The 25,374-nt window shown below is 38.5% G+C and overlaps 1 protein-coding gene across 2 annotated transcripts in view; it reads left to right on the top strand.

The window, feature by feature from the left end:
- SYN2 (synapsin II) overlaps nucleotides 1-25,374 on the top strand; it is a 435,882-nt gene that overhangs the window by 19,777 nt on the left and 390,731 nt on the right. The window lies entirely within an intron of this gene.

Here is a 25,374-nt window from a genome sequence, read left to right on the forward strand (position 1 = left end):
TTTCATCATCCAAGTCAGATGCTACCAACAGAAGGTTGATTTTCTTTTTTGATGGTTTGGATTCTGTAGTTTCCGCATCAGAGTGTTGCTCTTTTAAGTTTTCTGAAAGAATGCTCCACACCTTGTCCCCCTCAGATATTGGAAGGCACTTCAGATTCTTAAACCTTGAGTAAAGTGCTGTAGCTAGCTTTAGAAATCTCACATTGGTACCTTCTTTGAGTTTTATCAGATCTGCACTTAGTGTTCTTAAAATGAACAACATGTGCTGGGTCATCATCCAAGACTGCTATAACATGAAATATATGGCAGAATGTGAGTAAAACAGAGCAGGAGACCTACAGTTCTCCCTCAAGGAGTTCAGTCACAAATTTATTTATCGCATTATTTTTTTAAACGAGCATTATCAGCATGGAAGCATGTCCTCTGGAATGGTGGCTGAAGCATGAAGGGGCATACAAATATTTAGCATATCTGGCATGTAAATACCTTGCAATGCTGGCTACAAAAGTGCCATGTGAATGCCGACTTTCACTTTATGGTGACGTAAATAAGAAGAGGGCAGAATTATCTCCTTGTTTGTCTTAGCAATTGGCTGAATGAGATGTAGGACTGAGTGGACTTGTAAAAGTTTAGAGCCTATACATTTTTTTTGAGTTATGTAACAAAAATCTACATTTTGTAAGTTGCACTTTCATGATAGAGGTTGCACTACAGTCTGGGCCGGTGCAACCATTTCGGTGACTTAGGCGGTCGCCTAGGGTGCTGGAATTTGGGGGACACAATTTTCTTCGGCAGCAACTGTGTCTTCGGCAGCCCCTGTCACCACCGGCATTTAGGTGGAGGGAGCTGGGGCAGGGGAGCATGGGGAGGGCTGCCTGCAGCAAGAGTTGGGGGGATGGCACACAGGGAAACTCCCTGCCCCACCTCCTCCCTGAGCACACCGTGGCTGCTTCACTTCTCCCGCCTCCCAGGCTTGCGGCACCTAAGCTGATTGGCACCGCAAGCCTGGGAGACGGGAGAAGTGAAGCAGCGATGGGGTGCTCGTGCTCGGAGCAGGAGTGAGCTGGGGCAGGGGGGCGCCTCAGGGCGGGGGGTGGGGAGCTGCCACAGGAGAGCACCTCAGGGTGCGGGGGGGGAGGGGCGCAAGGTGGAAGTTTCACCTAGGGTGCGAAACATCCTTGCACTGGCCCTGACTACAGTAGTTGTATGAGGAGGATTGAAAAATACTACTACTTTTATCATTTTTACAGTGCAAATATTTGTAATAAAAATAATATAAAGTGAGCACTGTACAATTTGTATTCCATGTTGTAATTAGAATCAATATATTTGAAAATGTAGAAAAACATGCAAAATATTTAATACATTTCAATTGGTATCCTGTTGTTGAACAGTGCAATTAAAACTGCCATTTATATCAATTTTAAAAATTGCAATTATTTTATTGAGTAAATTGCGTGAGTTAACTGCGATTAATTGACAAGTCTAATTTTCATTTTGTCATAGTTACTTTGTTTGCATCAATTCACCTTGTGTCACATATTTCACTGAAATTCATGGTTTGCTGCCTACACTTGAATACGTTTGTGATTTTTTTTCTTCAGTCATGTTCAGATATGGTAGGAACAGTTTGATATCAATGTTGTACACTTCTGTGGACAATGCAAATAAAAACAAGTGCATTAACAAAATATACTTAATATTACTTTTTGTTTAGAGATTGCTTTGCAAACTTTATGCATCATGAGGGCAGATTAGAAGAAAAATTGATAAACAGTGAATTGCCAGGCTATAATGAACACATGAAGCAGTTTTCATGGTGCAATAACACAGTACCAAATCTTAAGTGGGTTAAAATTTCATTTTTTGGCTCAGATGTGCATTTATCAAGAGTGGTGGTGCTTGTATAAATAGAATAACTGACATACTCATATGTCCCAGGTTTTCACGTAACATGTTGTTGTCCCAGGAATTTATTCCAGGACACCTGAAATGTCCAACCTTTTCATTTCATTCCATCAGTCAAAACTTTGAGTTTTAAATTAAGTACAAAATATTTGTTCAAGATATTATTATATCAAGTAGGATTTACTTTGTGCTTACCAGAAGCAAACAGTCCAGTGGAATGAATGTTCAATGGAAAGAACAGTGTTTGCACTGAAGTGAGAAGTCAAATGAAGGTAGACTCTGTTATGCCCAAGGAGAGTGACGATGACACTAGTTTGTTGTTTTATTATAATTTCCTTCAGAACAAGATGTTGTTGTTACTGGAAATAAAATCCTCCACTGTGAGAACTATTCATGTCTCTGGATCAGAAACATCCCCAAAACACATTTTGGCAAAAGGTACCTGTTTGTCTTGACTAGTTAACATACGTATGAAGAAGTGCCATAAAATGTCAGTTTTAAATTTTTGATTTACTTAAGAGTAAGAGAAATAAAAGAGCAGAAAGTACCTCTTGAACCACAAGCTTCATCCTCTTGATCATGCAGTATTTCAGGAATGCCAACTCTAGAAATGTATTAGGAATAATGAGTACATTTTGGATTCTTTTTATTTGCCATCTGGTGCTGGGTCAGCTAGGGTGAATTTCAAGTTTTTCTTCACAAGCATGAGGACTAGAATTTTTTAAATCAGTGCTGGTATTTCAGGTAGTAAGCTGATTGAGCAGCTGAGACAGTGAAAAATACTAAATATCTCAAGTGGGGATAAAATGTAAGGAGTTGGCAAAATTGACATTAGTACTTTTTTTAGTGCTTTATTCATAGGTATCACATTCTGTACAAAGTCTTCAGAAGGATAACAAACAGGTATTTTTCAGTTTTTAAGCTTAAATGATGAAAAGCAGACATTAATTGAATCATATGTAATAAGTCATTAGTGATAATTACTAAATCATGGAATAAATATTAAATAATGCAATTATCTCCATAAAGTTCTGGCTTTCTATAAATAGCTATAAGTCGAGTTATATAAACATTTTCCTCAAAAATATCTGAAGGTACTTTAGATATGTAGGAACACTCAAAGTGTTTTGATTTGGTTTCTAATCCCTTTTTGCACTTATGTAAATTTCATCTATACTTCCTTGAAATAGAAATTTTCATTCAAGTTTCAACCCAAAGCAATATTTTAGAACCATAATGTTTAATGTAAGGATTTTACAGTGGAAACATTGACCTTTTCTTAATGGATCTTTCCTAGTGTCTTTTGTAATTAAGGAATGAGCTAGGTACATTTTAAAATAAGTAAATGAAACCCTAATTGTATTTAGTCCATTTGTTGCCAGGAACCATTCATTTTTTACACTTTATCTTAAGTTACATATGTCACTGTAACATAAACCTGATATGTTTATCATACATGTCTTAAGAATGTGATCCTCATGGTCCCAGACACATGGGAAGAAAGACAAGACACAAGGAATGTCGTTTAATTAGGCCACAACTTTATTAACTTAACTCATCTAAGAGCTCTCCAGCAATAATTTGTACAGTGCAGATGATGATTCCTTCCTTAGTCATATCCACCTTGTGGAGGGCTGCTATCAGCCCACTATCACTACATTGGGTGTTCCTAGTCTGTTGCTTGGACCTCACCACCTTCTCATCTGAGGGTTAAGAGGCTGGGGAAAGGGGGTTGTCTCCTTGCTTTACCAGACATTAGGAACGCCAGCCCAATTCCCCAGCCTTTCCCTAAGTCCACTCCAATTACGATTTATCAGGGAACCAAGACTCCTGTGGAATGTATACCTGTGCTGGACAGTTGTCATCTGCTAAATTGCAACAACTTGAACCCTACCTCCTGACTTAGCCAACCAGATCCCTGAGCTGCTGTGGGAAAGGTGAAAAAACCCACCCCAAACAGGCCAATCTGGTGAGGAGGGGAAAATTTCTTTCCACACCTAAAAAAAGGCAACTAGTGCAATGCCCACAGGAGACCCAGAAAACCAGTCCTACACTAATCCCCTTGTGTGGGAGCTGGTAAACAAGGCATGAGAAGGGGCTCAGGGTGGAAGGACAGTATTTATAAACCCTCCCTAAGGTGCGCCAGAGCCAGAGACTTATCTGAGCACCACCAGCCTGCCCAGCAGCTCAGATGATGCCTTCTTCCCTTCCCAAACACCCCCTCCCAAAATGGAGTCTGAGCCACTACTTCCTCCCCCCCCCCAGTAGTTGAGACAAAAGCTCCCCTGCTACCTCTGCAAACTCCACAGTCTCAAATGCATTGTCTTTTGCATTATAACAGTCAAATGATGGAAGGATGATTTTCTTGAGGAAAAGCTTTCAGTTTTTTTCTTGGCAAAATATTTTGGAACTGTAAATTAAGTACTTGAGAGTATTGACAACACTGCTCTGGTAGGGAAATGAGCCAAATGACCTAATGTCTTTAATTTTTTTATGGTATCCTATGTTATAAATCTAAAGCCAAAGTCTTTCACTCGTAGATGGTCCTGCCTCAGCACAGGGGTCTGGACTTGATGGCTTTTTGAGGTCCCTTCTAGCCCTACATTTCTATAATTTTGAGGTTCTATAACAGCATAGTTTTGCATCAGGAAATGACCTTTTTGCTTATGAGCCTGATTTTTCAGTCTCATCTCAGGGGGCTTTTACTTTTTCTGTTGCTGTTATTCACAGGTACACATTTGTGTTTACATGTTTTGTGCACTAGGAGCTGCATGCACAGTTGAAAGATTATAATATAGGTGTGGCAATTTATACTCACAAAACTCATCAGTTTTAATGTTTCTGCATGTGCAGATTTAATTACCTCAGCCTGTAGGTCATGGTGGATAAATACTGTCTCTCTGCCTGGTCGCATAAACCAAAGCATGTACGTTGCAGCAGACATGCAGTATGGGGCTGGAGTTATGTGAATAACTGATTTTTTTTTTTTGTTTGCTGGCTGAACCACATTTATTTATTTATTTATTTATTTATTTATTTTAAAATTATTTTTTTGGAAAATTGAAAAAGTACAAAAGTCATTGGGTCAAACAATGTTTTTGTTTAACCTGAAATAAAATGCTTCATTTCATTTTTGACCTTTACATTTTTATTAAGTAAATTTTAAAAATGAGAAGTCATTTTGAATCAAAATAATTTGTTTTAAAAATGTCAAAATGAAACATTGATTTTAAAAAATTTTTCACCACAACAATCCAGAAATTAAACATGAAATCATAACGTTTTTCAATTCACATCTGAATTTTTAAGTGAAAGTTTCATCCAAAAAATTCTGCTCAGCTCTATGTGGGTGAGGTGGTAGAATACAGTACATAGGACTTCCACTTTCATGATATTGCTATGTTTTTGTTTTAATGTTCAACTGTGTACAGGTCTGTTGCGTCTTACGCTGGGGTTATGTTCTGCAGTCAGCGTATAAAGCGAAAATTGCGTATAGGCAAAATTACATTGAGTGTAATGGTGGGCAGAATCGCTCACACTATATATACAGTATTAAAATTATTTTTCTTTGTTTTTGTTTTTTGTTTTTGCCGACTGTGTAAAGCTGAAATTGCGCATGTTAAATGCGTAAGATGCGACAAAACTATACTTCTTGTTGCCTGATTTATGTGCAGCTTTGTTCATGGTTGACACTGGCACTTATTTACTATACTTTCACTACAGTGTTACCATAATTCTTTAGTATAAATATTGGCATGGAATGGTAAGTGTCATAAGCTGGTGACTTTGGACAATGCAACAACAATTTAATAGAACTACCAAATGTGAAATTCTTTTTGGTTCCATGTAGAAACAGTAGCAGCAGATCATGGAAACTTACAATCAGAAACCTTGGTGTTTCTCAATCTTCTAAAAACAATTATATTAAAGTTTGCTCACTGTGATTTATAAAGTGACATTGCAAGCCTGAGGGATTGATTGGCTATGACTGTATTGGTATGACATCATAGTGCAAACAATCAGTTTTTGCCTCTTTTTGTGTAACATATCTAAATTAAGGTTGTCTTCTGGCATTCCTGGCTGAGAACTGTGGAACAAAGGTCCACGTTTGATGAGTAAAATGTGTGAAACTGGAGACCTATTGTTTTGCAGTGCAGCTATATATGTATATGTGGAATAAAAAGTAAATGGAAATGTTCTAAATCTCCTAATATGGCTTTCTCACGATCAGAATGTTTCCTACTTTAGTATTTCCCTCAAAGGAAGCAGACGAAACACCTTTTTTCTAATTCTTGTGTTGTTTAAAATAAAAATATGCATATGCTGGAGCCAATTTCACTTAGCTTAGCTTTCATCTAGCTGTCATCTTTTCAAGCTGGTGGAAACAAACTGACCATTTGGCATTATGTAATTTTCAGGAGATTATAATCAGCCAAAATGTGCTTACATATGTTATCTTTTGTATTACAAGTTTTGATATATTTCTATTGCTTCGGCACATCTTTGGTACACTTACCGTTCTAATAGTATAACTAAGAATTTTTTCCAAAGAGTTGTTTTAAAACTAGATTTGTATTGAGACAGTGCAGATTTAAAAACAGTAAAGTTGAGATGCATAAAACAAGGTTTTAAATTATGCATTATGATGGAGCTTTTTGATTACATAACACTCACACAACCATCGCGAACACAAGTGTCTGTATATAATCTAAACTATGGCTAATGTGGCACTTGCATAATATTAAATATGTTAATTTCATTTATATTTTCAATATGGTGTCCTTTGGAAACTATTGAGTCCAGTGACTGTAACTGTTTCAGAAATTATATTAGTTTGATAATTGTATAATTTATAAATATGTTTGGCATGGATTAAGGAAGTGACCTCACAGCATCAAAAAATTACTTTCAGACTTGTTATGGGTGGAACTTTTATTGGTAAATTGTGAAATGAGGCTAATAAAGAATGATGTGCATTATCAGTGTTTCCAGGGCAGAATCATAATTGCAGTATATATTTTGCAAATTTAATTCACTGTTAATTACATAGAATTTTTCTTTGAGAATATTTGTCTTAGATATATTTCCTTTAATAAATCATAGAATATCAGAGTTGGAAGGGACTTCAGGAGGTCATCTAATACAACCCCCTGCTCAAAGCAGAACCTGATCCCCAACTAAATCATCCCAGCCAGGGCTTTGTCAAGCCTGACCTTAAAAACCTCTAAGGAAGGAGATTCCACCACCTCCCTAGGTAACCCATTCCAGTGCTTCACCACCCTCCTAGTGAAGAAAAAGTTTTTCCTAATATCCAACCTAAACCTCCCCCATTGCAACTTGAGACCTTTACTTCTCATTCTGTCATCTGGTAGCACTGAGAACAGTCTAGATCCATCCTCTTTGGAACCCCCATTCAGGTAGTTGAAAGCAGCTATCAAAACCCCCCTCATTCTTCTCTTCTGCAAACTAAATAATCCCAGTTTCCTCGCCCTCTCCTCATAAATCATGTGTTCCAGCCCCCAAATCAATTTTGCTGCCCTCTGCTGGACTCTTTCCAATTTTTCCACATCCTTCTTGTAGCGTGAGGCCTAGAACTGGACACAGTACTCCAGATGAGGCCTCACCAATGCCGAACAGAGGAGAATGATCATGAACCTTGATCTGCTGGCTATGCTCCTACTTATACAGCCCAAAATGCTGTTAGCCTTTTTGGCAACAAGGGCACACTGTTGACTCATATCCAGCTTCTCGTCCACTGTAACCCCTAGGTCCTTTTCTGCAGAACTGCTGCCTAGTCATTTGGTGCCTAGTCTGTAGCAGTGCATGGGATTCTTCCTTCTTAAGTGCAGGACTCTGCACTTGTCCATGTTGAACCTCATCAGATTTCTTTTGGTCCAGTCCTCTAATTCAGGGATCCCCAACGCGGTGCCTGTGCAGTGCACCCGCATACTGGCCAGCACCTGAGCATCTGCCAAAATGCCGCCAACAAGCTGCATCATCCAGAGGCGTTGCTGCCGATTTTTGGTGATATTTCGGCAGTGATGCCTCTGGATGATGCAGCTTGTCAGCAGCATTTCGGGGCGATGCCTATTGTCGTTGCTGCTTGTCGGCAGAATTTTGGCAGATGCTCATCCGCTGCCATGGTCCTCCGTGGCTCGTCGTCTGGTGCTCGTCAGATGAAAAAGGTTGGGGACCACTGCTCTAATTTGTCTTAAGTCCCTCTGTATCCTATCCCTACCCTCCAGCGTATCTACCACTCCTCCCAGTTTAGTGTCATCTGAAAACTTGCTGAGGGTGCAGTCCACGCCATCCTCCAGATCATTAATGAAGATATTGAACAAAACTGGCCCCAGGACTGACTATTGGGGCACTCTGCTTGATACCGGCTGCCAACTAGACATGGAGCCATTGATCACTACCATTTGAGACAGACAGTCTAGCCAGCTTTCAATCCACCTTATAGTCCATTCATCCAGCCCATACTTTTTTAACTTGCTGGCAAGAATACTATGGGAGACTGTATCAAAAGCTTTGCAAAAGTCAAGGAATAACATGTCCACTGCTTTCCCCACATTCACAGAGCCAGTTATCTCATCATAGAAGGGAATTAGGTTAGTCGGGCATGAACTAACCTAACCTTGGTGAATCTATGCTGACTGTTCCTGATCAATTTCCTCTCCTTGAAGTGCTTCAAAATTGATTCCTTGAGGACCTGCCTCATGATTTTTCCAGGGACTGAGGTGAGGCTGACTGGTCTGTAGTTCCCCAGACTGCCCTCATTCCCTTTTTTAAAGATGGGCACTACATTAGCTTTTTTCCAATCATCCGGGACCTTGCCTGATCGCCATGAATTTTCAAAGATAATGGACAATGGCTCTGCAATCACATCCGCCAACTCCTTTATCACCCACGGATGCAGTGCATCCAGTCCCATGAACTTGTGCTCGTGCAACTTTTCTAAATAGTCCTGAACCACATCTTTCTCTACAGAGGAATGATCAACTCCTCCCCAGACTGTGCTGCCCCGTGCAAGTAGTCTGGGAGCTGATCTTGTTCGTGAAGACAAAGGCAAAAAAAGCATTGAGTACATTTGTTTTTTCCATATCCTCTGTCACTAGGTTTCCTCCCCCATTCAGTAAGAGGCCCACACTTTCCCTGACCACCTTCTTGTTGCTAACATACTTGAATAAACCCTTCTTGTTACTCTTAACATCCCTTGCTAGCTGCAACTTCAAGTGTGATTTAACCTTCCTGATTTCAGTCTTGCATGCTTGAGCAATATATAATTTCATATTAATATAATTTATATGAAGTAAAATAAGCAAAGTTTAGATAATTATGGAATAAATATAATGGAAAAAAGATAAGTTCAGACCATAAGTGCTTTTAGCATAGCCAGAATCACATAATAGGGCTATAACAGTAGCATTTAAAACAGCTACAGCACAGTTCACTGCCCCAATGCAGACTATTCTTGCCAAGCAGAGTACATTAAATAGCCAGGTCAAGTAGTCTCTGTGCTGAAATGTGTGTGGCTCATACTTGAGGGTCTGAGTCAGAATGACTTCCCTGTTGCTTTTATCTCAAAAAACAGTGTAATGTGAATAATAGTATTGTGGATATCCAGCAGTAAAGCATAAAAGTTGTAGCTTACTCCATTATGTCTTTGACTTATTAAAGCCTAGGACTGAATTTGGTGCATTAGTTTTCCTATACTAGCAATATGACAAAAAGATGAGCCAAATGAATTGTTGCGATAGTTTTAATATACTTAGCTGTAAATAAATCTGATGTGCTAAAATGCAAGCAGGACTAGCATTCAGAAAGAGATGGGGTTTCCTATGGTAATTAAATTTAGCACTTGCAGTAGTACATTAGGCTGCATTGCTTTTGTTAAGCTTAAAGATGACTCTCATCAAATCTACTTGTGTTGCAATATTTTGACATTCCTTTTGCAGATTGGTAGTTCCCAGATAAGATAGTTGTAAGTTATTAAAGTAACTCTGTATTACAACTGTCAACATTTTAAAGGGCCTTTTTCATACCAATTTTACAGCTATAAGAATTTTCAGTGGTGGACAAGGGTAACTGTCCATGTAGATTCTAGTGCAGTATTAGAAGTTTTTGGTACCATTGACCATGAGGTATTGTTGACTTGTTTGAGGGATTTTATGGGAGTAAATGGAGTGGACTTTTATTGGTTTGCTACTTTCTTTCTGAGATCTCCCACAGTATGCCACTGGAAAGCCACTCATCCTTCCTGAAGGCCTTCACATTTAGAATTCCATTTGATCACTCATCCTGTGCAACATGCATGTTATGTCACAAGGGAGAGTAATAGAAGTTTGGAGATATTGTGTTAGATAATCTGATGATACTGGGCCCTAATTCTCCTTTTAGTCAAACTCAGGTTCTGGAAACCTACTTTTTGACTGTGAGGGATCAGTATAAAAGTAGATTGGTTGTGATTCAACATGTATAAGTATAAGTAGAATCTTGCTTGCAGGAAAGTTCCTTTAGCACACTGGGAGAAACTGTCTACACTATCTGTTAAGCTTTATGTAACTTTTTTCTCAAAATGTTTTGCAACTCCATTATTCCATTGTTGTGCTTGAATTTGTAGGTAGCAGTGGTAGCCCAGACCATCATCTATGAAGGCTGGTCAAGAGTTTGTGACCATTCCTTTCCAAGATAGATGGTGCAATGGTTATTCATGCCTTTCTCATCTCTGGTGCTCTGAGCAGGGCTATTCTTGAAGTCATCCAGGAGCTCCAGCTGATGCTGAATACAACTACTCTTTTCTTGAGTGGATGATCCACTGTATATGGCACCTATGCTCAAGTTCAGCATATTCCTAATCGCTTTTGGTACTGTTTGAGGGTGATAAGTTCTGAATGATCTCCAAGAGACCATGTCTCCGTATTAGCAGCTAAATTCATCTGGGAAACTCTTACTATTAGTTCCTGGAGGTCCAACTCTCTAGGATAGATTGCAAGGCTCTCATTTGAGGTCTCCCAATTGCTTAGATCATGGGCTGTCTCAATGGCTTGTTATATTCCAAGTTTTGTGACCTTCAGAGTGAAATGCAAAGTTATTTTTTTGGGGGGCATTTAAATAACTTTCACACGGGTAGTGATATTTTGGTGTGTGACTTATAAGGTGAATTTATTTTGTAATTGAAGTGTCCAGTTGCAATGGTGATAGGGCCTCTTGATTTCAGAGACAGCCTGGATTTAGAATAAATTTATCTAATGCACTGATTCTGTATCAAAAGGCTACAAGTTCTGTGTGCGGCTGCATGCAGTAATTAATTCTAAATCAGATGTGATTCTAGTTTGCCTTATTTGAAGAGAAAGTTCAGGCCAGAGTCTGACTAATAATTGGTCAGAAAAAGCTTTCTTGTTTTGGATGGTTTAGCACAATGGAATCATGACACTTTGTAGTGGACAGAATGCTAATACCAGCTTTAATCTTTAGAAAAAATATGGTAAATTGCTCTCTGTCAGTCAAGCTAGCACAACCATTTTGTGTCAATAGCGTTTTAACAAGACGTAATACAAGCCTTAAAGTGCATGTTATTTCTTTTGGATACTCAGTTCCAGTTCATGAATTTTCACTTATGAATTGGAAGGAAAGCAAATTCAATATATATATATTGTAAAGAGAAAAGCGATAATCCTGATAAACTGTACCAAAACTTTCAAACTTGGGTGTCTTCCATTACCTAGGCTTTAGTGGTTAACTTCAGGTACCTGAGTTTTTGTCAACTTTAGACAAGTTTAACCTATTGCCTCTATCTGTCAACTATTTGATCATTTTAAGCTTTTTATGGCTTTGGTGTATTATACGCTGTCAGGTTTTATTCCTAGAAAAATGTTTTGATAATTCTGAACAGCAAAATTGATTAGCACAAGAATAATAATCGTATATACTGAAGTAAGGATGGCATGGTATAGTATTGTAACCCTTACTTCTGTGCTGCTGCTGGTGGGGCACTGCCTTCAGAGCTTGACAGCTGGTCAACAGCTGCTGCTCTCCAGCTGCCCAGCTCTGAAGGCAGCACAGAAGTAGGGGTGGCAATACCTCGACTCCCCTAAAATAACCTTGCAATTCCCATGCAACTCCCTTTTGGGTCAGAACCCCTAATTTGAGAAATGCTGGTCTCCACTGTGAAATCTGTATAGTAATCAGGTAAAAGTATACCAAAGACCAGATTTCATGAGGGGAGACCAGATTTTACAGTTCATGACGCGTTTTTCGTGGCCGTGAATTTGGTATGGCCCTACTTATTACAGATCTCAATGGACATTTTGCCACAGCTCAAAACCCACTGGCGTAAATGGAAGGGATTCCTTTGTTGGTATTCTCAGTGAAGATGTGAATGGCTTAGGGAGTGCTCATGTCTAATGCTGTTCAGGGCTGAGGAGCAGTAGGTAGGCCATGTTCAGTACTTGGCAGTATTTCTTCTGTGAATAGATAAGATTTTATTTCCGGGGTTGCCATTACAGTCTCTTAAACAATCACTAATGTTATACACAAAGAAAGGGGAAAGGATAAAAAGGATACTTCATACATAGAAGTAATTGGAATTGGTAAAAATGTATTTTACATATTGGTGTCTCATAGATAAGACAGCATTTAAAATAAAATGTTTATTTTGTTGCTTTGACATGTCACAGTGTAATAGCATCTAATATCAACATTACAGCATATGATGGTGCAGAGAGCAGATCAAAGAACGGAATAGCTACTGCATCAAAAATTTAGGTCAGCCCCCTCCCCCCCAGCCCCCCAAAAATCCCTCCCATAGTTGTCTCTTTTCAAAGCTGAAGAATCCCAGTCTTATTAATTTCTCCTCATATGGAAGACATTCCATACCACAATCAATTTTGTTGCTCTTTTCTGTACCTTTTCCCATTGTAAGTATAGGTACTGTGTTTGTCCTTCTCCAGCCCTCTGGGAGCTCACTTGTCCTCCATGAGTTCTGTAAGGTAATTGCTGATGATTCAGAAACTGCTTCAGCTAGTTCCTTAAGTACCCTAGGATGAATTTCATCAGGCCCTGCTGATTTGAATACATCTGATTTATCTAAATATTCTTTAACCTATTTGTTCCTTCTTTTGGCTTGTGTTCTTAATTGCATTAAGTATTTGGACACCATTAACCTTTTTAGTGAAGACTGAAGCAAAATAGGTGTTAAATGACTTAGCTTTTATGTCTCCAGTTACTAGCTCTCCTTCCCTGCCAACTAGAGGGCCTCGACTTTTCTTTTTTCTTTTTCTTGTTCCTAACATATTTTAAGAACCATTTCTTATTGCCTTTTTTAATCCCTTGCATGGTGTAACTTGTGCCTTAGCTTTTCTAGTTTTTATCCTTGTATGCTTGCTCTATTCTTTTGTACTCTGCCTTAGCAATTTGTCCATGTTTCCACTTTTTGTAGGATTCCTTTTTGATTTTCAGGTCATTAAACTGCTCCTGATTCTTCATGAACATAGTTTGCAGTTGTGCCTTTAACATTGCATCTTTCAGAAACTGCCAGCTCTTTTTTTCTTGGATTTTCTTCCCAGGACCTTACCTACCAATTCCCTTAATTTGTTAAAGTTTTTGAAGTCCACTATCCTTATTCTGCTGCTTTCACTCTGTCTTTTCCGTAGAATCATGACATTTTATTATTTCATGATCTCTTTCAGCCAAATTGTCTTCCACCTTCAGGTTCGCTGTCAATTCTTCCCTGTTGGTCAGAATTAAATCTAAAATAGCTGCCCCTTCCCCCAGTTACTTTCTATAACAGAAAACTGGAAGTTTTGTGTTTTGACATGACACATGGCTAGAAAGGATAAACATCCTGCAAAATAAATAACCCACAGAAGACATGTGGGGGGATAATGTTTGTGTTTTTGTGTATTTACGTATGTATCAGTAGGGTTGGCAATGCAATCAACAGTCCCTGTCTATGCTGTATTCTGATAATTCAGAGGTCAAAAGAAGATCCTATCATTTAAATGAATTGTGAACATCTTGTTATTCATCTCTCTTCGAAATGTACTATGAATGGTGGAGGAACAAGCAAATGGCTTTATGGTTAATTCATACAGCTAAATACCGGTGATAGACCTCCTTCAAAGTCATCCTAATTACCTTTTGTTCCCCAAGGAACTCCAAACTTGTCAAAGAGGACATGAAATTGTATAAAAGATCCTTGGGTCCTGATTCTGTCATCTCAGATCTGCTTAAACTTCATCAGCGGAAGCTTGAGTCGCATGACTGAGGTCCCAGTTATGCTGGAACCCCTGAATATGATATTTGGACATTGAACTATGACCTATGTGGACTGAATTCTAAAGGAACTCTTTGCAACCACAAAGCTCACCGTCTCTGCTATGAATCTGCACCTAAATGAATTGAACTCATGTCTTTATGTATATTGATCTTTTAACCATACTCTCCCTTTTTTGTTTTTTAATACATTTTAGTTTAGTTAATAAGAATTGGCTGTAGCATGTATTTGGGTAAGATCTGAAATATTCAATAACCTGGTAGGTAATGTGTCCGATCCTTTGGGATTGGTAGAACCTTTTCTTTTATATGTTGAAATAAGATTTTCAGAAATCATCATATTCGGCTTAAGTACCTGGATGGAGGCCTGAGGCTGGAGCACTTTAAGGGAACTGTGTTGTTTGGACTTCTGAGTAGCCAGTGATGTAATAATGAAGCTGTTTTATGCTGGATTGGCAAACCTAAGTATTGGAATGTCCACCAGTGTTTTGGGGTTTGGTTGCCCCAGTTTTTGCAGTTCATTCTAATAGGGAGACCATAGATAGCCCCCACTAAGACCTCAATCACATCCATATTACGTTTTCAACAGATGTCTGGATCGTTAATGCAATACAATTGAAAGTACATGAAATAAATCAACGAAAGAAACATCAAATGAATTCACAACTGATCAAAGGATCCAGCTTAATTGTATTTGAGGCTGGGCAGTGTATTTTAATTAGATTATTTATGGTATAAGACTGATTTGAGTTTTAGGGTTTGTCTGGTGCCCAAAGGACAAGATGCTTAAAGAGTGTATTTTGGAATTGTGAATGCTGTTAAAGGTTTTGGCACTGAGATTACAGTGTTACTGTAAAGAGCACCAGTCTACTTCCAGAAAATAGTTTGGTGTTCAGTCCGTGGTCAATTATACTAGCTATTTTTGTAAGATTATCAATCAGGTGAAAATATAATCTCATGGGTCTCTGGGAAATTTAAATATACTGTTTTCTTGTATACGTATTGTACAGTATTGGTGGAGTGTTTCTACAAGTAGCATCTCTTTTGAAAAGCAAAATAATGTAATCTTTGTATGTGCTGAGATTTGTCTTAGTTAATGTTTTCTTGCCATGTTATTGATGACTCAAACACTTGGGAAATAATTTTTTTTTTTTTTAAAGAACTATAGTGAAACTTTGTGGCAGTTATTTGTATTGTGTATACATCTATTCTGAAGGTTTGGTAATGTACTGAAATATTTAGTAACTATGTAATGCAAAAATAAAAAAGCTAAATATATGGATATCTGGCCTTTCTTGAGTATTTTCTTAAGTGACCTATTACAGGAAAATAGTATGATGGAGAGTTGCAGGCTGCCCATTCATATCTGATAATGTCTGCAATAAACCAAGGACAGTTTCTTTCAAGATCAACCCCAGACATAAATGTGTACCAGGAAAGGCAAAATCCACAAAATGATCAGGAACATACACTGCAAACTCAGGAGAACACGAAGTCTGGAAAACAAGTTGCATATCTGCTACAAATACTTGAGTGAACTGTTTACAAAAAGATTTGGATGAATTATTTCAGATATTATAAATGCAGCAAATGCACACGCACTTATTAATTCTTTTCTAAGTGCTTTCACATAAGCTATGTCTAGGCCACAGCTGTTGCTTGTGTTGTAACTTTATTTTAACTGAATCTTAGGGTAAACCCCAAACGTTTGTGGGTTTTATACCATTTTTGTACCATGTTTGTTATCTTATTTGTTAATAAGATCTTATTGGACCTTTTTGTTATAACTAGGAGGGAACACTTAGAAGGGGTCTGTATGAGAAACTTACAAATAACAATGAAAGTTAAAAAACATTAAACAGTCATGGAAAAACACAACATGCAGTCTTCTTCATTATTACAAGTTTTGTGCCATGGTGCAATTTAAATATCTTCTGCCTATGCTGGCAAGAAAGGATCATAGTGTCAGGAAGGAGCTAAAATTCAGCCAGCAGAAAAGACAGAAACTGCTGAGAAGCAAGGACAGTTCCTGTCAATATCTGATAACTTTGCTCAGCTTATATGGTCAGTGCCCACCCAGTAACTCAGTTCTTAGAACAATGCTAACCCTCCCTTTACAACCCACTGAATGTCTGTAAGCACTCATCCCAACCCCCACCCCGCCTCCTTCTCTTGCAAGGTAGCCGTAAATGTTTGATGCAAGTAGGACGACCTCTATACGTATGTACTATTCTTATTTTTAATCTTTGTTCAGGGTTCTTTTTTGACTTGTAACAATGTCTATCTCTGTATATACAGATAAATGCAAATGGATTGGTAAGGGAATGTATATAACTGGCAACAGTGGCACCATATTTTTGAAGCTGCTTGTCAGTCTTCTCAGTACTGTAAATAAACCCCTTTCAGTATTGTCTGTGAGGAAAAGAATCTTTTTACCTAAAATAGGTTAGGTCTAGGTCACTGGAGAAACGTTAGGCTTAGTTATCCACCTCTTAGCAACTGCTGATATTCAAATAAGTTATTTCAAACTGCTTTTTAGGGGTCAGTTGTTGTGCTATGAAGTTCATCAATTTTTATTTTAAAACACAAATCTTTGTTTTTATCTATACTTAACTTTAATAGCATGGGCTAGAAACAAAAGCAGATGTCGGAAATTGTTAGTGTGATAGTGGACAAACTGAAAAATGTAATGCTCTTTCAAGATAATGCAGTAGTCCTGTTGGACTAAACTTCACTGTACTTAGATTTTGTTGCAGCAGTCTGTCAGTTGTGTGGCTGGAGGGAGGATCTTTATTCAGATTCTTAGCCTGACTTTCTTAAAATTTGTTTCATGGACTAATAGCCAAGTATCAGAGGGGTAACCGTGTTAGTCTGGATCTGTAAAAGCAGCAAAGAATTCTGTGGCATCTTATAGACTAACAAACGTATTGGAGCATGAGCTTTCGTTGGTGAATACCCACTTCGTCAGATGCATGATGAGCAAGTACACTATAGAACAAAAATAGTGCATTTTTTGTTTGCAGTTCCTCCCTTACCAAGCAGAAGTGCATCTTCCTCTAACGGTTCAGCTCTCACAGGGCAAAAAATGGTTGATTAGCTAGAATGAATGATCCTTGGTCAAACAGTGATCGGAAAAGTATCACAGTTAGGTTATGATGCAGCGGCAAATAAACTACATTAGACATCTGAATAGGGGCACTGTGTGATTAGTAACATAATAAAGAAGATATTGAAGATATTGAAGATACACTAGCGCTTACTGTTGGAGTGTTTAAGTTTAGGCTATCACCAGTTCAGTTTTCCCTGCTCATGCTGCATTCTGTTCTTTTCTTGTCTAGAAATGCATGTCTGCCAAACAGAGAGAGAGAAGTTGGATGTTGTATCTCATGAGGATATATGGGATATAGTAATGGCCTACTCATTTATTGCTGACTCACAATTGAATATGTTCTCCTTGGCCCTTCCAGTTCCATTTTTTGCCTTCTGAATCTAGTTTAACTTCACAGCAAAGGTGATTTACCAGATTTCTGTTAACTGTTTGCAGTAGACATGCATTTTAAAAATATCAAGGAAGCCTGTGGCTAGCACCTACTTTTAGATTCATTTTACATACAATGCTAAGGGATGTTTTGTACTTACTCTAATAAAGTGGACCCACATCCTTCGCTTCTAACAATGTGTTTACAATTTGCCAATGTCATAGAATTTAAAAAGTGATGTAATGGAATTAGGTGTTTGTGATGTCAGAACTTGAAAATGGCCATTGAAAGCTGTTGTCAAATGTTGTCTGTAGGCAGAGTAGGGTGAACACTGAAATAATATTTTGATTAGTATGTAAAGTTTTAAATCAGCTTGCTCCAGTTGTGTTCAGACCTTTATTTTCCATTAATATTTTATCAAGTGAGTATGCTGTATGTCCAAACAGCAAATTATAAAAGAATATGACAACAGTCATGCAATGGGAACTCTGAATTTTCAAACTTCAGTATTTGAACCTGATCTCTGATTTAAGAGCTCTAATAAAGGAGAGAAACCTACCAAACGATGAATGGGAAGAGCTTAAATATGAAATATAATGAACTGCTTATAAATGAGCTACTGACCAAGAATTATTAAACAAGCAATTTTGTGCAACAGATTTGAGAAGATTATGATCTTCTTATGGATAGTTTGCAAACAGAAGCAAAATTTGCTGAATCAGTTATTTGTAGTGAGGATGTGCTTGGGTCTCATTTTGTTTTGCTTTTATTTAGATTCTCTTTGGTCCAAAATGACACACAATTCTTAGTGTAATTGTAGGGCGCTCTGTTAGAAATAAACAAATTCCATTATGTCTAGCTGTTTTTCAAATAGTTGCCATTAGGTGCCATATCCACTTAATGCCAATATCTGAGGCCTTATCTAAACACAAAAGTTGTACTGATTTGACTATATCTACCTCTGTATAACCCTCTAGTGCAGTGCTTCTAAACCTATTTACCATTGTGGGCTGCATATGCAGTTTGTTATGTGGGCTGCAGCCACACAATATATTACTACTACCTGTATGGCCCCGATAATGTCACATGAGCTGTAGCTGTGTGCTGATTGGGCTGTGGGTTGAGAACCACTGCTGTAGTGTGCAGGGAGTTATACTGATATGAAAATGCGAGTATAACTTGCACCTTGTATGCTAGAGGGATTGTAACAGTGTAATATTACAGTAAAAAAAACTCTCACACAAACCCGCTGCCCCTCCAACCAAAATAGTTTTATATCCATACAGAATCTGTGTGTAGACCTGGTCTAAAACGACACTAATGCCAGGTAATTGGAGTAATCGCTGTAATTATATTAAAAGTTCAGCAAAAGTCTCATGCCCTTGTAAATATTTCTGTACACACCATTTCATGAAGTGAACTTATTCCAAGATGTAGAGCCAGCATGTAAAAATTCATAAAGAACATTTACAAGTTACAAAATGAATCATTAAGGAGTTTTATACTTCTATGACTTTATTCAAAATTTGTAGAAGATCTGTGATTTCATGAATATGTTTTCCATTTTGCCCTTTTATGGAGAATATTGTGAGATTGTTTAAACCCTGTGAATTTACACTCTAGGCTCAACAAAGAGTGTAGGAAACCCAGCGACGGTCACAACTTGCTTTTCTTCACATTGGAATTCCAAAAATTAAAAGGGAGGGGGGAACTCCCAAACAAACCAACCCAACACTGCTCTGATCCAGTACTGTCCTTTAGGTAATGGCAGTGAGGTCCCAGTCATGAGGTCCCCTGCATGTAGGGATTCCGTTGTAGGGATTGGAAGTCTTGACTTTTTGAGTAAAACACAGGATATGTTTTGTTTGTCTTTAATTTGTGCTGCTGTGAGGTTTCATACAAGGTCTAATTTGTTTATCCAATGAATAGTTAAATATAAGGAGAAAGAAACTGTTTCATCTTACTCTTGTTGTCATACTTCAGAATGAAACTGCAGGACATTTGATTACACAGCTAGACTGCATGGACAATGATGCTCTATCGATGTGATTCAGGGTGTGTTGGCCTTCAGGGCATTCTCGCTTATTTTCCTAGGCTTTTAAAAGGGAACAGGAAGCATGGAATTGGACCCAGAGGATTTGTCTACAGTGTGATTAAAAAACCTATAGCACTGAGTCTTAGAGACCAAGTCAGTCTGTGAGGAGGGAGGGTTTCAGAGTGCAGGCTTTTCTATTTTTATCCCCAGGAGCCCAAGTCAGCTGACCTGAGCTAGATCTGTCCATGCCACAGGTCTTTTATTGCAGTGTAAATGTAACCCTTCTGCCCCTCTGAGTTGGCAACAACAAGGGCCGGGTTCAGTATCCAGGGATTCCGTTTCAATAACACAATGCAAAACCGGCTCGAGCCCCCACCCAGTGACCTGGGACAATTACGTACCACCCCCCCCCAGGCGCCTCTAGGAGGCAATACTTCCCCACTCGCAAGCACGGAGTCTGAGTGTAGCAAAATCCTTTTAATAAAGGAGGGAAACAATGCGGCGTCACATTGGAGAAACTCCACAAACAGGATTATAAGACAAACCATAAGCAAAAACCCACCTCCAAGTACGTTTGGCAATGTCCTTTCCCCCTTAGGGTCTTAAGTCCAATCACCCCAAAGTCCAACAACTCGAAAGTCTCTGGTCAGTGCCACCCCAGAGTTCAAAAGTTTATCTGCAGAGTTTTACCCCCACCCCCAGCCTGGGTAGAAATGGGGGGGGGCGCACACACACAGTGTTAAGGGGCACCTTACATGGGCCAGGGCCAACTGCTCTGCCTCTTCCTGGAGTTCTGCTGCAGCCTTCACCATGACCAGCTCCCTACACCTGCTGTGCCACTCCTCCAGCCGACCCGTGAGCCACTCCAGCCATCCCCACAAACTGCTCCACTCCGCTCACTGTTCCATGGGCTGCTCCAACATGCTGCAAACTGCTCTGCTCTGCCAGCCACGTAGCGATAGATCTTCAGGCTCCCCCACTAATTAACACAGCACTCAGTGATCTCAGCTCAGTAAGCTTAGCTCTTTTAGTGATTTCAACTTGTAGTAGGGGAACCCTGGTGCTGGTGCACCATTGGCCCAACATGAATTCAATTCAGCAGCCTCTAGATGGACTTCTAATGGAATCAAAATTAGCTCGACTCTTCAACAGTGGAGAGAGGAGGATGTGCAATTGGTGTTCCAGGCCCTCAAAAGGGGCCCATACCATCAGGTACACACACCAGCCTCCAACCTCTCTCATTTCAATGGGTTTTGGCACCCATGTCCCTTGTCTAACAAGTGCTATTTAATTGATATTGAGACATCTCTGTGATAAAGCAGTCTCATAGTTCCTCATTCACATAATCAGGGTGACAAAACTTTATTCCTCCTGCCCCAATACCAAAGAAATTGGGAATCCTAGAGCTGTCAAAATAACCATCCCAGGCTGCCGTGTGCTATGTTAGGTGGGGTGGGTGTGCCAGTGCAAATACCTAAAATTCCTTTCCGCACTCCCCATAATTCACCACCAGATGTCAGGGTAGAGCTCATCCTGACTCTATTTACATAAACATACCCTTCTTTAGGCAGTGGCTGCATAGTGAAGAATAAAAACTATTAGTCCTTTGAGTTCACTGGTTGGGGAAGATTTTGTGATGTGATATTAATCTGTATTTTTTGTCTGAACAAGCACTGAGAGCATGAGATAAGCACACTTTTATACATATAAATAGATGTACAGGTATATATGAAGTTAATAAGGCAGAAATTGATGTTCTACGCACATTTTTTATGAAAAGCACATTGTCTCATGCAAAATTTGAACAGATTGTTCACAGCGTTATTATAGCAAATATCTTCTTGGCATTAGCAATCCAAAGAAAGCCATATTTATTAATTAATAAATTAGATGTCCAAGTGCTGGAGATTTAGTGCTATGAAAAATTAAATGTTATTTAAATACAATGTGCAGAAAATCCCTTTTCTGGGTTGTATCCAGCATGATAATACAGCTGCTGCTCATTTCTGATAAAATATGTGTGGGCGGTTACACTATAGTAGTATCCAGAGCCGCCCCTTCTCTTAAGTCATTATTCTTACACCCACACATGTTCTCTAGCTCCATACGCAGTAAATTAATGGATCTGATACTAGGAAGATCTGTGAAATAGATTTGTGTGCGTGTGTGGTGTGTTGTGTTGTGTTAAGGGAAAGCGTTTTGAATTAAAGCAGATACACACTGTGTATCTAATTGTGACACACAGGCTCCTTGGCAAAGGGTCCCCTTTTCTTTGCAGACAACTCACCTCAGATCTGATAGACACATTACAGCAAACACAGGTGATGCAGAATATTTATCCATAAAGAGTTAGGCATTTCTAGAAAACTTGTAACTTGTCAAGGTTCATAATCATGTGAGATGTATGTATGGGTAACAGGTATGTAATAATGTGTTTATAGTGAAAATACGCTTTATGGACTTGGGGCAGAAGTTAGTCACCAGGGGATGATGTGTCTGAGTGGCACATCATTGAAGCAGGAGGGAGTTGTCACCCCACTCTAGTTAACCAGTGATGTAATGCAAGGCTTAGTAGTCTATCTGTGCTCTATCCCAAGACTTTCAATGGAAAACCATCAGAGACAACTGCAATAATCAAAACTAGTTGGAGGTATAAAAGGAACATTACAACCGACAATCACTCTGCCTATGGATAAAGACAAAAGACACAGAGTTGGGAAAGGTATTCTGTATCCTTTCACTGAGGAGACATCTTGGGAAGCACAGATTTTGTCATGAAAAATTGTGTCCTGGTTCCTATGAAACCAGCCAACTCTGCAACAGATGGAACTTTGGGGGAAAATCTACTTGATTAAATAGGAAAGTTTAACTATTAATAACCATAGACTTAGGTTTGCATGTTACGATTTTGTTTGATATTGTAACCATTTGTTTCCACCACACTCTCGTGTTTCTAATTAATTCTCCAGTACTTCTTAAATAAACCTATCTTTGTTTTATTATAAGTACTGAAAAGTACTGGGTTTTTTTCAGGAGCAGTGATTTAAGGTAAAACTAGTAAACTGGGGCACACTGCTCCTTTGGAGGCAGAGAATCTGGGATTTCTGTGAGTAGCCAGTGTCAGGGACTGGATATCACAGAGGAATGATTCAAAGGGACTTGGGGACTAGAGTGCACCTGTAGTTAACCTGGAAAGTGAAGACAGGGCTGGCATAGCCCAGAGTACAGTGCTTGAGTGGCTAACAGGCTGGTGGCATTAGAGAGCTAATACCCAGTCACAGTGGCATGGCTACATCTCTCTGGAGTCAGGGGTGACAATGTGACTGATTGTCCTGGGTACCCTGAGAACAGTCACAAAATGAAGTTGTTTATTTGTATTACTGTAATGCATAGGAATTCTAGTCATGGACCAGGACCCATTGCATTAGGTTTAAATGCAAATATCAGACTTTAGAGAATCAAGGTTGGTGAGGTATTGTCTTTCATTGGACTAAAGATATTACCTCACCCACCTTGTGTCTCTAATACCTTGGGACCAACACGGCTGCAATAATACTGCATAATACCAAGACTTGTCTATTTTCTGTATAGTTCGTGGATTTATAATCTGTTTAGACTAAATTAATTTGTATTGCCTCTAAGGAATTTTTTTTTAAAAGATACATAATTTTTCACACTAAAATGCTCAATATTCTTAAATTATCACATCCTGTTAAAATATCGTTTACTTCTCCGGGCACTCAGATACCATGCTAATAGGCAACCATACAGAAACTTAGATTAAAATATGGTTGTTCAGAGAGGTGGGTTTTTTGTCTGGGGTTTTAAGGAGATCAGGGTGCATTGTATGTTGCTCTCTGTCCATTGCGGTGTAGCACAGTGGTACTGAATTAAATTTAAGAGGAGAAAGTCTGATAAGTTAAAAGTATAACATGAAAGGAATCCTGCTCATCACCTGCTGTGAGTACTGCAATGATTCACTGCATTATCTAAGCTGCAAACCCACTTTTGACACTAACAGGTTTTTTTAGTTGTGCGCTCTTCCTACTAAAATTTGCTTACCAGCTCTACTTTAGCATATTAATTGCAGAATGTAGTATGGTAACTATTAGTGGGTTTTTTTGTTGCATTGATTCTTGGTTATCACTGATTCAAAGTTGTTTACAATTTAAAACTACACTGTATGATTTTTCCATTCATGTAATTTATATGATGGTAAAAGTAAGGAAGTGCCTAGCTGCTTATATGATGCTGTTTGAAAGACATTAAGGGCTTCTGTTCATTTATTTAGGTTCCCGGGGACCTATTGCCAGAGGACATGTTTTGCAGTTGTAGAAGAGACTATCTTTACATGATTCTGTGTCTCAGCCTGTATGAAATATACATTTTAAAAATGTGTTTACGTTATCATTCTTGTATCACAAATCTTGTGTTTTTATCAGCACAACTGCTTCGTCACATAAACTGCTGAAGGAGGCTCTATTTTCCAGTAATAGGTGTCATGTAACCAAATGGAATGATCAAATTGCTTGAACATTCTAGATTATATAATTTAACGCATTGCTTCAGTTTCTACCTGCAGCTGAAGTGTGCAGTCCTTTTGATGCCTCAACATCTGACTTCTCCATCTATAAAAAAAAATGAGCAGTACCCATCCTTATAAAGGGCTTTATCTTTAAATGAGACATCAAAGGGGTACAAATGAGTATTTTTAATATTCTTTATTATTTGTGTGGGCCTGGTCCTGACAGTCTTTATCTATGGATGTACGCATGAACTACTCATGAATATTTTCAAGAGCCAGCCTATTATTGTAAATTGAAATAATTTAGAGGACAGACTTTTAGCTTTAACATGTAGCTTCATGCATTTTGTACAGGTCACAAAGTCCCAGGAGGGTCTGTAAATGAACTGATACCCTATTTTAAAAATAATAGATCACAAACACGATTTTTAGAGTGTATTTTCATGTATTAGCAGTAGTATTATTTTCCTAAAATAGCTATTTACATTTTTGAAGGGGGAATAAGTGCCAGAGAAAAAAATCATATATGGTTTATATTTGGCTTATCAAATGCTACAATACAGTAACCTCTTAAATTCCAGTGTCATTCTTGAGCACTTTCACATTGTTACAATATTGCGCTTAGAGTATTTTAATACATAAATAAAGAGTTTTGGGGGAAAGAAAGGATGTAATATTTCTCAGCTAAAAAGACATTTGCTGTAGAACATAATCTTTTGTTGGATTTGCTTTCCAATAATCTTCTTCACATTGTAAATGTATAAATTAAAGTTGAAGGAAAATTGCCAAACTATAGAAAATGTATGCATGTGCATGTGTGGGAAATTGCTGAAATATTTCCCCAGTTTTTTTGCTTAGCCTTAATCCCTACCATCTCCCCATGTTCAGCACCTATAAAGATGGCATCAGAAGAAACCTACCCAGTTACCAGCCTGTCTGCTGATGATTAGGTGCAATCAATGCTTTTCTTTTTTCATACATTCATAGATTCCATGACCAGAAGGGGGACCATTGTGTTCATCTAGTCTGACCTCCTGGACAACAGAGGACATAGATCTTCACAATTTCTAGAGAATATCTTTTTCTTAAAAAAAAAAAAAAAAAAAAGTCAAATCTTCATTTAAATATTGTCACTGATGGAGACTCCACCA

This window comes from Gopherus evgoodei, chromosome 7 (assembly GCF_007399415.2).
Source record: "Gopherus evgoodei ecotype Sinaloan lineage chromosome 7, rGopEvg1_v1.p, whole genome shotgun sequence".
Taxonomy (NCBI): domain Eukaryota; kingdom Metazoa; phylum Chordata; order Testudines; family Testudinidae; genus Gopherus; species Gopherus evgoodei.